This window comes from Garra rufa, unplaced genomic scaffold (assembly GCF_049309525.1).
Source record: "Garra rufa unplaced genomic scaffold, GarRuf1.0 hap1_unplaced_002, whole genome shotgun sequence".
NCBI classification, from domain to species: Eukaryota; Metazoa; Chordata; class Actinopteri; order Cypriniformes; family Cyprinidae; genus Garra; species Garra rufa.
The window spans coordinates 12,337,625-12,349,734 of record NW_027394277.1 but is presented as its reverse complement, the minus strand read 5'-3'; positions in this window follow the sequence as shown (position 1 = coordinate 12,349,734).

Here is a 12,110-nt window from a genome sequence, read left to right as displayed (position 1 = left end):
CTAGTGTACAGCGCTTCAAGATAACCTAAAGCCCCACCCATGGGCGTGCCTCGGCAACGTCAACCAATCGAAAACGCGGCCCCGCCCACTATTTTACATCCATGTCCCACCTCTTTTGATTTCGCATTAGGTCCATAGAAATAAAAAATGGCATCAAACTGGAAAGAAGATGAGATGGAACCGACAGGGTGACTTGTTGAATTCTCTGGTTACTGAGAGCAGTTTCAGTTTAATTGAACCCATTGAACTACACTCTGAAACGAAAGCATTTAGGGCTGGTGAATGTGCCTGTAGTTTATTATACTCGGCTGTGACTGTCTTTAAGACGACACTGCCATTTAATGATTGATATCAGTGCATACTTTCACTCACTTCTCTGATAAACAACCTGTAGGATTCATTATAGTTACTGTTCATGGTCAGTGGTGTATTGTTTATCTCTATATATTTACTACAGAGCTGAATTAACTTAGATTACGCTGTATGCTAGTTTTTCTTTTTCTATTAATTTTTTGTTATAGATTGTGTCTAATGGAAATGCAAACACAATATTTATACCTGTGGTAGTTATACATGAGCTCATTCCTCATTCTGTGTCGAATTAGAAATGAATGCATGTCAAAAATATTTTTGCTTGAAATGTTGAAATTTAATAAAATACATAAATACTTTTAAAATACATAAATAAATGTTTTACCGACCACAAACCTTGCAAGCATTTATTTTATTTTACTAACCAATTATTTTATTTTATTAGCCAATAATAATATTTTACTAACCAAAATTCTTTAAACTAAAAAAAATGTTAAATAATAAATAAATAAATGTCTTACTGACCCCAATCCTTGGTAGCATTTATTTTATTTTATTGTATTTTATTAACCAAAAATCTTTAAAACATGAATGAAGTAAATATAATAATGTTAAATAAAAAAAATAAATGTATTACTGACCCTAAACCTTGGTAGCAATTATTTTATTTTATTTTATTAACCAAAATCCTTTAAAACATGAACAATTTTAATAATAATACTGTTAAATTAAATAATAAAAAAATAGACAAATGTCTTACTGACCGCAAACATTGGTAGCATTTATTTTATTTTATTGTATTTTATTAACCAAAAACCGTTAAAACACAAATAAAGTTAACATAATGTTTAAAAAATAAACATAAATAAATAAAATAAATAAATGTCTTATACTGACCCTAAACCTTGGTAGCAATTATATTATTTTATTTTATTAACCAAAAATCTTAAAAACATGAATGAAGTTAATATAATAATGCTAAAAATAAATAAATAAATAAATAAATGTCTTACTGACCCTAAACCTTAGTAGCAAATATTTCATTTTTTATTTATAAACCAATTATTTTATATTATTAACCAAAATTCTTTGAAACATGAAAAACGTTAAATAAATAAATGTCTTACTGACCCCAAACATTGGTAGCATTTATTTTATTTTATTTTATTTATTATTTGTTTTATTTACCAATTATTTCATTTTATTTATTAAAATTCTTTAAAACATGAAAAATGTTAACAATGTAAATAAATAAATAAATGTCTTACTGACCCCAAACATTGGTAGCATTTATTTTATTTTATTTTATTTTATTAACCAAAATTCTTTAAAACATGGATAATGTTAATATAATAATGTCAATAAATAAATAAATAAATAAATGTCTTACTGACCTCAAACCTTGGAAGCATTTATTATTATTATTATTATTACAATGAATTGCATAAATATGAATAAACAGCAAAAGTGTGCTTTCCAAGTGCGACACATGGAATAAATCCTGCACCAAATAATGTTTTCGTGTCACAGTAATAAGTAACACATGAATTTGCGAGCTACCATAAAGTTTGATTGGACTCGTGACCTTTGGCATTAAGAAAAGATATGAGAAGAGACGTCTCATCCGTTTGAAAAGTTGATAATCCGATTCATTTTATGATTCTTTCTTTGTGTGATTTTATGGTTATTTCATTTTATGATCTGCATTTAGCATGAGAACAAACCTGTGACCCATTTTGAGGCTGCGATACATCAGTTTATCGGTTTTCACTGTTTATACTGATAATCAGATCTTCTCAAAGTGCCACCAAGGATTCCCTGAAATATTGTATACAACATATTAATCTTGATCCCATTCTCTTCACGTACCCCTCTTGTTTTTTTTCTCTTCGGCCTTGTAAATGACATAAAGTCTAAACTGTTTGCGCAGGAATGCGAGGCATGCAAACACTCATGAAGAATGTTTCACCGCATCTGCATCTCACCACTTTCTCAGAAAGACCACAACCTCAGGGAGGGGGACCGGGGCAGAATACGTTTTTTGTGCGTGTCAGATGAGAGAATGCAATGAATAAGCTCATATATTGAAACAGTCTCCTCTTTTTCTCCAGGGAGAGAGTTGAGGGGGTTGGGTGTGATGGAGTGAAGAGAAGGAGGGGGGGGGAGTTTTCTTGTGCCCGGAGCTTTTGTGATGTGGTTCATTTTCTTGATGACGGGTCAGGACACATCACCTCATCATCCATGCGTCAGACTCTCGCTTTCCCCTTTCCTAATGGCTGAAAGGCCTTTATTGTCACCAGATCATCGGAAAGTTGGAGGGAAGAGTAAATGGCCGGCGTCCTCCACAGTGAGGCCTGCAGTTCGCACCTTCCATCCAGCAGAGGCTCTTCTTTGGCCCTCGTGTTTCGATCCCTGCGGAGATGCACGACCAGACAAACAAATAGCTCCTGCAGAGCAACATCTCGCATATGAATGTCAATGGACGTGTTGATATGCCAGTGATAGGCCCATCAGACCGGGCAGGGCAGGTGAGAACTGGTTCTCAGTCTCCGTCCATTTCTGTGACTGTTTTGACCACAGCAGGGAGCGAGAAGAGGAGGATGGTGATGGTGTGAATGTGGGGGTTGGTTGCCCTAAAGCATTATGGACTCGACTGAAACTAGATGCTGACTTTACAGAGTCCAGTGCAGGGACTGCTGGGGGAAACTTGCCAAGGAAAGAATAAATGACACATTCAAGTCTCATAGAATTGTTCCCAACCAAAGCAATGTTTTTTGGGTAGGCTCAGTGGTTACCACTGTGACCTTTAGGTCAAGTGAGCAGAGTTCACATTCCTCTGAGTTTCCCAGATCCCCCTTGTTGCCTTTAACAGGCTTCTGAGCTCATGTGCTGCCCATCTCAGTGGCGATATCTCAATATTTGTCAGCCTTTTGTTTCTGGTTTGATGAACTAAAACACAATCACTGCATGTTGTCGCATATTGGTGTTACTTCTTTTAATTTATATACACTAATAGAGCAATACATAATATTAAACAACAATTAATCTACATTCTAAAGTCTTTTCTGCTTACCAAGACTGCATTTATTTGATTAAAAATACAGTAACAGAGTAATATTGTGACTACAACTGTTTTCTATTTGATTTTTTTTTAGCACATGATACTTAAGATATCATTCTAATATGCTGATTTAGTGCTCAAGAATCATTTACTATTATTATCAATATTGAAAACGGTTGTGCTGCTTAATATTTTTGTGGAAATTCTGAAAATCTTTTCTTTATTAAAAGAACTTGCAAATTAAAGCTATTAATTTCTTTAATTGAAATAAATAAATAAATGTTTTACTGACCCCAAACCTTGGTAGCATTTTATTTAATTTTATTGTATTTCATTTATTTATTATTAACCAAAAAGAGCTTTGGAACAATAATAATGTAACAAACGAACAAACAAACAAATAAATGAAAAAAAATATTTTGTCTGCAAATTAAAACTATTAATTGTTTAAATAAAATAAATAAATAAATGTTTTACTGACCCCAAACCTTGGTAGCATTTTAGCATATTTTATTTTATTTTATTATTATTATTTTTTTATTAACAAAAAACAAACAATCATTTGAAACATTAATAATGTAACAAACAAACAGACAAATAAATAAATAAATATATAAATAAATACATAAATAAATGTCTTACTGACCCTAAACCTTGGTAGCATCTATTTTATTTTATTTATTTATATTTAACCAAAATTCATGAAATTCATTCCTTGCAAATTCAAATTATTAATTTAAAAAAAATAAAAAAATAAAAAAATAAATGTCTTACTGACTCTAAACCTTGGCAGTGTACATATCTTTAACTTTTTTTTTTTTATTACCAAAAATCTTTAAAACATTTTATTTTATTTTATAACTAAAAATCTTCAAAACATGCATAATGTTAATGCAATAATGTTATGTTAAAAAATAAATAAATAAACAAATACATGTCTTACTGACCCCAAACCTTGGTAGCATTTTTATTTTATTAACCAAAAAACTTTGAAGCATGAATGATTGTATAAATAAATAAATAAATAAATAATTACAAAGATAGATAGATAGAATGAACATGAATAATGTTGAATTTAAAAAAAATATATATTTTTTTTTATTTTGTTTTATTTTAAACCAAAACACTTTAAAACAAGAATAATGTTAAATAATAAATTATAAATAAATAAATGACCCCAAACCTTGGTAGCATCTTTTTTATTATTATTATTATTATTATTATTATTATTATTATATTTAACCAGAATTCTTTAAAACATGAATAATGTTGAATTAAAAAAAAAAAAAAAAAAAAAAAAAATATATATATATATATATATATATATATATATATATATATATATTTTTTTTTTTTTTTTTTTTTTTTAAACCAAAACACTTTAAAACAAGAATAATGTTAAATAATAAATTATAAATAAATAAATAAATGACCCCAAACCTTGGTAGCATTTTTATTTTATTAACCAAAAAACATTGAAGCATGAATGATTGTATAAATAAATAAATAATTACAAAGATAGATAGATAGATAGATAGATAGATAGATAGATAGATAGATAGATAGATAGATAGATAGATAGATAGATAGATAAATAAATGTCTTATTGACCCCAAACCTTGGTAGCATTTATTTTATTTTATTATTATTTTATTTAACCAGAATTCTTTAAAACATGAATAATGTTAATATAATAACCTTAAAAAACATTGATTAATTCTGTATTATATTTGAAACCAAATAACTTTAAAACATGAATAATGTTAACAGAATAATGTTAAATAATAAATACATAAATAAATAAATACATTTTAAAACATGACTAATGTTACACAGAAAAGTGAAATTCTTGAGCAATGACAAAGTTGTCACTTGAAACTGATTCATAGAAATGAAACAAACAGTTGCAGTTTTTCCTTCTAAAGTTTCATTCTGAAATGCTATTGAAGCATCCTCTCACACTTTGGAGTCACGAGACAAGAAAGAACTGTGAAACCATAGTCTAATACTGACAGGGCCTACGGAAAAAAAGTAACTAAAAACACAGTAAAATATTTAGTTTTGATACATTCTATATTAGCAGCAAAATCACAAATAAATGATAAATATTCTGCCCCAGTGACCTTTTTTAAGCTAAAAGGCGTGTTCCTATGCACCCAGGATTTGTAAAATCTTCATTTAGATCTTGGAGAGCCTTGTGGAGAGAATCATTCCATCCACAGCGAGAGATGGTCAGATAACTGAAAACATGTCTGTGTGTGCACATTCTGTATGTGTCACATTCTCAGGAGCATGTGAGCTCTAGCGTGTGATCGGTTCGGCCCGTGATAATCATATAGGTAATGTTATTTTGTATAGGACCACCGGCTCAATGACTCAGCAGAAGAAGACACAGCGCTCAGGGTCTCCTCCGGGTGTGAGAGGCGAAAGCTTTGAGACAGAGTGCACTTTTAAACTTTAAACTCAGCTGTCTGGAAGAGAAGTCAGCACATGTTGTTGCTCCGGTGTCCTCTGAGCAAACTTCACCCCCGATGGAAGTGAGAGCACGGGGGAGGACATCAAGGGGAGGTGTGTGACCCACTCCAAACTCGCTCTATTTCTGATGCTTAATAGCATATCTCTCTCTCTAAGAAACGGCCTAGAGGCAGTCGACTGGTTTCTGCTATACTCAACGTGGGGCATCTTATCTCTTTCTTGTTTTTTTCTTCACAACACTCAATGGCCCTTTTTGTTTGGTTGCCCAGATTTCATGCCTGAACACAGAGTGAGATTTATATCCTCAAAAGGCCCTATTGTTCTCCATTCAGAAGGCAACTGATGAGCATCACAAGTTGGGATGAGGGGAGGGAAGGGAGAGAGAGAGAGAAGGAGTCAGAAGAGAGATGTAACATTGTATTGCTTAATAAATCGACGTATCACAAATTACTCAGTTTCACACATCGACAAACTTTACACAGACATCCCTTTTTTCCTCTTCCTATTAACCGAAAGATTTGACTAAACACTTTTGCCAGCTGTGAAAATTTCTGTGTTGCAAAAGAACGGTGCCATTCTACAGTACTACTGTTTTTTTCTGGTTTTCGTGAGTTTCCACACCAGAGGTGACTTTTAGCTCATTAAACGTACTCTGTTATCCAAAACATGTTCGCTGCTTTAATCTGGCCGCCGTCATCGATCAGTAAGTCGAGATAAGAATCTCCGGAGACAATGGCAGCATATGGCATCGCTTTTTAAGAGACAGATGTTCAACTCAGGCAAAGATGAAGGCAAGAAAATAATCTTGACTTTAGCTTTGAGCCTTAGTGTGCTGGAGGGTCAAAAGGCCAAGAGGTCACTCAGCTCTGGGACGTTTTCTTAGATGTTTCGTATAAGGCCTGACTAGCATGTCACAATAATAAACTATCTGGTCTGGAAACAAAGTTTAGAGAGCTGCAGAAAACGCCGCTCATGCTCCAGTTCTTTTTAGTTTGTCGCATAAAGAGTTTTGTAATCGATGGCAATGCGCTAAGTTTGAATATGCAGAAGTGGACAAGACGGTTTAACCAAAAATACAAATTTTGTCATCATTTACCCTCATGACGTTGCAAAAATGGCATTTTGGAAAATGCGGGGGTTTTTGGTTATACAGTGAAAGTCAGTGAGGTTTAATATTGTTTTAGACCCTATTGAGTGTTATTGTGATAGAAAAACATTTTTCAAAATTGTTTTGTGTTCAACAGAGCAAAGTCGCACAGTTTTGGTATGAGATAAGGGTTTTCACTCTTTTTTTTTCTTTAGATTTTGGTGTGCTCCTCACACAAAGCTAATTTTTAACTACCTTCATATAACTTGTTTTGAGCTTAACAGTCTGTTGTCACTATATGCTTTTTGTTCGGTGGAAAAGAGCAGCATGAACATTCTTTAATGCCAAATGAGGACAACAGAAGCAATTCAAACCAACAAAAGAGCAATAATATGGCTGTGACAAGTTAGTCTAACGCAGTAGACGTAGCAAGTATTTTTTTAATTTTGTTATAATAAATACATTTTTATAATAAATAGAAAAAGGATAGAGAACGCTAGTGTTGGAGGATCAATTTTATTATATATATATATATATTTTTTTTAATAGATAGAGGTTCCTTTTTTCATAATAAATAAAAAGAAAATAACTATATAGAATAGAAAAAGAATAGAAAACGCTAGTGTTGGACAATATATATTTAAAAAAAAACAAGTAGATAGAATAAAAAAAATAGAGAATGCTGTTGGAGGATCAGTTTTTTTTTAATAAAAAGAAAACAAGTAGATTGAATAGAAATAAAATGGAAAACACTAGTGATAGAGAGTCATTTTTATATTGAATAAAAAGAAAAAAGTAGATAGATTAGAAAAAAAATAGAAAACTGATAGAGGGTAATTTTTTATAATAAATAAACAGAAAAGATATCTAAAAGTTGATATCTAATAGAATAGGAAAAGAATAGACAACGCTAGTGTTGGAGGATCAATTAGATTTGTTTTAATAAAATAAACTAAGTAGATAGAATAGAAATAAAAAATAAAATGCTAGTGATAGAGGGTCATTTTTTAATAATAAATAAAAAGAAAACAAGTAAATAGAATAGAAAAAAAGAAACTGCTAGTGATAGAAGGCCATTTTTATAATGAATAAAAAGAAAGGATATAGCTAGAATAGAAAAAGAATAGAGAACACTATTGATAGAGGGTTATTTTTTATAATAAATAAATAGAAAAGATGTAGATAGAATAGAAAAGAATAGAGAACACTAGTATCGGAGGATCAATTAGATTTGTTTGAATAAAAAAAGAAGTAGATAGAATAGAAATTAAAAATAAAATGCTAGTGATAGAGGGTCATTTTTTATAATAAATAAAAAGAAAACAAGTCAATAGAAAAAAAATAGTGATAGAGGGCCATTTTAAATAAAAAAAGATGTAGATAGAATAGTAAAAGAATAGCAAATGCTAGTGTTGAAGGATCAATTTTATTTTTTAATAAAAAGAAAACAAGTAAACAGAATAGAAATGAAATGGAAAACTCTAGTGATAGAGGGTCATTTTTTACGATAAATTAAAAGAAGACAAATAAATAGAATAGAAAAAAAATAGAAAATGCTAGTGATAGAGGGTCATTTTTATAATATATAAAAAGAAAGGAAGTAGTAAGAAAAAAGATCAGAAAACGCTAGTGACAGAGGGTCATTTTTTATAATAAATAAAAAGAAAATAAGTAGGTAGAAAACATCCAAGATGTTCATGTCTTTCTTTCTTCAGTCGTAAAGAAATTGTTTTTTTGAGGAAAACATTTGAGGATTTGTCTCCATATAGTGGACTTCTATGGTGCCCCGAGTTTTTTAAATGCAGCTTCAAATGGCTCTAACTGATCCCAGCTGAGGAAGAAGGGTCTTATCTAGCGAAACGATCGGTTATTTTCTAAAAACGTTTACAATTTATAAACTTTTTAATCTCAAATGCTGTGTATTACAGTTCAAGACAGTTAGGGTATGTCGAAAAACGTCTCTAGGTTACGTATGTAACCCTAGTTCCCTGAGAAGGGAACGAGACACCGCGTCCCCTAGGGGTCGCTATTGGGGAACGCTGCAGCGTGACTCGTGTCTGAAGAATGCATAGAAAAACTCCATGAAATGGCCGGCGACAGCGTATGACGTCACTGCGGCGCGCACGTCGCTGCTGGTGCGTCACTACCGGGCGACACAGTATAAAGAGTCGCCGAAGTAAACATACACCCGCTTCACTGTCTGAAGCTTCTCGTCCGAGGCATGGTAAGAAGCGTAGGGGACGCGGTGTCTCGTTCCCTTCTCAGGGAACTAGGGTTACATACGTAACCTAGAGACGTTCCCTTCCGAGGGAACTCTCACCGCGTCCCCTAGGGGTCGCTATTGGGGAACGGTATACCAACGTCTCCATGCTGAGGGGAGTGCATAGTAGCGAGCACTAAGTGTAAATTCTGTGAGGAATTATCCCTATAGGACGAGGTGACAGCTGTCAGAACGTAACCTCCCCGGCCAAAGCCTGAACTGTTACTCACTTACCTGAATGGGTCAAAGGACCCAGAGCACAGCTCAGGTTGGAATCTGAGATTCCTTCGGAGGAACGGCTAAGTTAATACTTAGACTTAACTAGAACAGGAACTGCCAGTACTACTGAGTCTAGTTCCCTCAGTGAACTGACTCAGAAATAGCGACTAACAGGCCTGTCCCAAGACAGAGACCGTTCTAGCAGGGGTTATCCTCAGATAACGCACCCTGGATAACAGATGGTCAGGAGATATCTGAGGTGATATCGAGTGAAGTTGGGCCCAGGGAGACCGGGGTTTTAAACCAACTCAAAAAATGGGAACGAGTACCGCGTAACCCATACCGTATAGGATTTTAGAAAAGAACCCAAAAACTTGGTGGGAACTTACCACTTATGTGGATTTTAGGAAGTGCACAAAGATTCCGTGCGCACTTACCACTATTGTGGATTTCAGAAAGTGCCCAGGGTTTAGCGTGGGACACTTACCCTAGTAAAATGGGATTTGGAGACTGTGTTTTCCCCCATTTTGGGGGTTTCATATTAAAGCTCCAGATTTGTCATAGGATGACAAGAATTAAAATAGGGGAGGAACCCTCCCTGATTAGAGAGGGGAGCAATGCTACACCCCAATCAGGACAGACAGTCCGCAAACTGTTAGTCGACTGATGAAATCATGGAGCTACTGACCATCATATAGTGGACGCAGACCCTAACCCCGACTTGCAGGGAGGAACATCCGTCCTTAAAAAGGGCAATGCTCTGAAGGGACCCTTTAGTGTAAAGGGGAGCATACTAGACCCAGTCCACATGGATGCCTACTAGGAGAAGGTGGTGCTCAGAAATTACCCTTCCTTGTAAGGGGAGCATACTCATCCCACTAGGAGCCGTGCTCTAAATGGGACCCTTGAGAAGGGGAGCGAACGTGCTCAAATCAGGACCTTGAGAAAGATAGGTTATTTCTTCCTTAGCCAAGGGAGAAAAATTCACCATGCGGCAGTGGCGCTGCTTTGAGGGAACCCTAAAAGGTGAGCTGCCAACAGCCTGAGGAGGCTTCAATCGTAGGAGCCTTCGCTTCTAGCATGTTAAGGGTAGGTTTCAAAACCCTGAGAAGCAGGGAGAAATGCCAACACCCGCCAGAAGGTGGTGCTCTAGTAGGACCCTTTCCGCAGAAAGGGGAGCGGCCGAGGTCATTTCAAGGTCCTGAAAAAGGGGGTAACTCCTAGTTAGTCATAAAGCCTGAAGGGGAGGTGACACTCGACCCGGAAGTCAGGCGCAAGCAGGCTCCTAACCCTGATTAACAGAGAGGAAAACCCGCCTGCCAGGAGGCAGCGCTCTGATTTCACCCTTCATCAGAAGGGGAGCTTACTCCTCCTGCCAGGAGCAGCGCTCGAGAGGAACCCTTTTCTCAAAAAGGGGAGCAATCATACCTGACTCAGGAAGCCTGATGACAGATTCTACCCAAATAAAGGGGAATTTGTCCACACGACAGTGGTGCTACTGACGAACCTTGAATTAAGGTGAGCTGCTGTCATTGAAGAGCTCTGAGAGGACCCTTTCCGCGGAAAGGGGAGCTACTAAAGTTACTTCAAGTTCCTGAGAAGGGAGCTCCTGGATAGTCATGGTGACAGACTCCTAACCCTGAAGGCCAGGGAGGAACGCCCGTCCCGACGAGGGGCGCTCATTGGGGACCCTTTCCTCGGAAAGGGGAGAGCCCAGCTCGTGCGTGAGGCCTGAAGAGTGAGAATCAACCTGGACAAGAAGGACAGGCCCCTAACCCAGATGAACCGGGAGGAGAACCTGGCTCTGTCAATGAGAAACAGTACTCTAAATAAACCCCTTCTGCAGAAAGGGGAGTACTACCTCGGTCGAATCGACCCTGCCCTCGGGCTAACAGGGGGATCGACAGACCCCAGTCTAGGTGGACTTATGTTCCTGTCTCAACGGGACATAAATCCCCCGGAGCAGGAACTTATGAGGATAGACTCCTAACCCTGAAGGCCAGGGAGGAACGCCCATCCCGTCGAGGGGGCGCTCGTTAGGGACCCTTGGGAAGGGGAGAGCCCAGCTCGAGTGTGAGCCTGAAGAGTGAGAATCAGCCTGGACAAGAGGGACAGGCTCCTAACCCAGATGAACCGGGGAGAAAGCCTGGCTTGTCAGCGAGAAGCGGTACTCTGAATAAACCCTTTCCGCGAAAAGGGGAGTACTACTTAGATACTGGAGAACTGAGAAATTGCTCCTTAGAGACAAAACTCAGGAGGTGCTGGAAAGAACCTTAGGCTGATAAGATCACTTCACAGGATCTAAAGTCCACAGAGAGAGTCTGGAAGAGGGATTCTCAGAAAAAGGCCTGCAAAGGACAAATGTTAAACATGCCAAGGGCAATCCTAAGAAAGAAACTTAGGGAGCTTACCTTGAAGAGGACATAAGTCCTATGTCTAACATATGCTGGAAGGGTGGTTTACCGCACGACCTGTGGCGTGGATAGGACGAACACTGCCGTAACCATAACCCGTAGGATCAGAGGGGGAGCATCCGCCGTGAACTCGTCGTGTTTTTCTCTGAAAACAAAAAACACAACACACAGGCCTGAGACAGTATTAAGTTCTTTTTCTTTATTAAAAGAAAAATATGGATCGTACTCACCCATGAGTGTCCTGCATTTAACTCAAACTTAAACAAAACCTGTTTAAGGAGT